Genomic DNA, 2,811 nt, shown 5'->3' on the forward strand with positions numbered 1-2,811 from the left:
ATGAGGAAATGGAGGTCTGGGGGGATTAAGTCCCTTACTCATGCAAGAATCTTTATTTTTCTTCCCCGTTCCAGTGTCCCACTGGCATGGTGCAATATGTCATGTGTTGGGTCTTTTCAGATTGGCTGAGATGATGCACGGCATACTTGGATGTTGTTGAAGTACTTACACATTGCTTGTGTAGAGTTTGAATGAAAGAGGATTGTTTAACTCTTTGAGTGGTAGGATTGGGCTTCCTGGAGGAATTGAGGTGAAAGATCAAAAAGTTGACTATGGCTTGGCTTAGGCCAAGAGGGTAAAGAGGAGTATTCCGGGTAGAGGGAACAGTCTGTGCAGAGGTAGAGGGAACAGTCTGTGCAGAGGTAGAGGGAGAGCAGGGTGCACTAGAGACAAAGATTGCTGAGGGAAGAGCCAGCTGCATGATGAGAGGGATGCATCTAAAGAGGTGGCAGACAGCTGGGAAAGTGCCTTGCCTGCCAGGCCAGAGTTTGGACTCCATGTTGAGAGTCACCAAGAGTCACTGAAGAGCTCTAAGGAAAGGAGTTGTGTGTTCGAACTGAAATTATGCCAAGACCACTTTGGCTCCAGTGTGGGAATGGGTGAGAGAGGACCAGGACTGAATGCAGAGAGATAAGTGTGGAGTCTAGGTCAACTATTCAGGTAAGAGATGGTGATGGAATTAAGTGGCAGTGAGGATAGAGAGGGGTAGGCAGGCAGAAGGGAAGAGTTTGTATTGAGCAATTGGGAGGTTGTGGGTGCCAATTGATAAGGCCAAGAAACCAGATCACAAAGCAGATGTGAGGGCTGCTGGGAGGTTGATGTATCCAGGTTGCGGCATATTGTGTTTGAGGTACCTGTGGGGCACAAAAGTGGAGATGCCCTGTCTTTTTGTTTTGTAAAGTACCCAGTGGAGGCTCACTTTTGTCCTCTGACACCATGGAGGAGTTTCTCTATGTACAATGAAGCTTTTCTTCCAAAATCTTTTCATGACTCCTTCTTCCAGGTGTTCACACCATTCCTGTGAAGTGGACGAGGGGAGCTTCTCTCAATGCAGAGGGTTCAGACACAGTATCCCATGAAATGGCGTTCGTGTTTTCTTGGAATACAGACATGCAGGGGTTTCCCACGCTCTGCTTGGATCACTCATACCCCAGGAATGCCAGGTTTCTCCTCCTCCAGTCTGCCCAGAGGAGGGTGACCAGAGTGGGGAAGAAACTCTCTCTTGTGCCCTGAGAAGAATGCTTCTCTCTCTGTAAGTAAAGAGGAAGAAAGGCCCAGAGGGCCTAAGAGAAAGAGAGAAAAAAAGTGAAAGGCTGAGATGAGATTGCTCCTATTGCTTAACTAGTGGCCTCCTTGGTTGGTAGGGCAGCTGGCAGGACTACTGACTGGACTCCTTCCCCAAAGTCACTGTCCTGAATGTTCTCAGGGTGGTTATACAGACCCATCTTGAGGTCACTTCGTGGTCCCGTTTCATAACTGGCAGGGATGTTGGAGATTATTTTTTATTTTTTATTTTTTTGAGACGAAGTCTCACTCTGTCACCCAGGCTGGAGTGCAGTGGTGCGATCTCCGCTCACTGCAAGCTCCGCCTCCCAGGTTCACGCCATTCTCCTACCTCATCCTCCCGAGTAGCTGGGATTACAGGTGCCTACCGCCACGCCTGGCTAAGTTTTTGTATTTTTAGTAGAGACGGGGTTTCACCAGGATGGTCTCGATCTCCTGATCTCTTGATTCTCCCTCCTCGGCCTCCCAAAGTGCTGGGATTACAGGCATGAGCCACTGCGCCCGGCCGGATGTTGGAGATTATTAAGTCCAAACTGTGGCTCAAAGTGGGTGGCGAGCAACTTGTCCAAGGCTACACAGTGAATTGGCCTCCAGGCTTCTTTTCCTATTTTGCCACATTGGAGTTTCTTTTTTTTTTTTTTTTCTTTTTTCTTTTGCTTTTTTTGAGATGGAGTCTTGCCCTGTTGCCCAGGCTGGAGTGCAGTGGTGCGATCTTGGCTCACTGCAACTTCCACTTCCTGGGTTCAAGCGATTCTCCTGCCTCAGCCTCCTGAGTACCTGCGATTACAGGCGTGTGCCACCATGCCTGGCTAATTTTTGTATTTTTAGTGGAGAAGGGGTTTCACCATGTTGGACAGACTGGTCTCAAACTCCTGACCTCAAGCCATCAGCCCACCTTGGCTTCCCAAAGTGCTGGGATTACAGGTGTGAACCACTGCGCCTAGCCTTCCCACATTGGACTTTCTAAGGAATATTACCTAGCCACAGATCTATAGGGTGTGTTTGTTTCTTCCCCTTCTTTTTGGTTTGTTTCTTTTATACAACCCTTAAATGTCTTTCTCCAGAGCCCTGCCACCCACCTTCTTCCTGTGCACTCTACCTTTTCTCTCTCTGATATCTTTTCTAATCCTATGCTTTTCACTACTGTTCAACTGGGGATATCCCCAGTTGATATCCCCAGCCTTGAACTCTCTCATACACCTTACATTGCCTGGCTTCTGGTCCTCTCCACCCATAGGTACATCAGGATTGACAGCTGCAAAACCAACAGTGTTGGCTTCAGAGCTACACAGGCAACTCCTACTTGTTCTCACAATTGAGAATCCATAGTAAGTTGAGAATTAGACTTAACACACTCAGGTCTGCGTCTCATCATTTCTTGCATGTCTGAGTGGGTAGCATCTCCATCTATCCAGGAATCTGAGCTGGAAAGGTGGAAGCCAACTTCAATATCCCTCTTTCTCCACCACGTTAGTCATCACGCCCTTTTGGTTCTTCTTTTAAAATATCTTTGAACTCTACTTGTTC

The sequence above is a fragment of the Rhinopithecus roxellana genome, chromosome 5 (genome assembly GCF_007565055.1).
Source record: "Rhinopithecus roxellana isolate Shanxi Qingling chromosome 5, ASM756505v1, whole genome shotgun sequence".
Classification (NCBI taxonomy): domain Eukaryota; kingdom Metazoa; phylum Chordata; class Mammalia; order Primates; family Cercopithecidae; genus Rhinopithecus; species Rhinopithecus roxellana.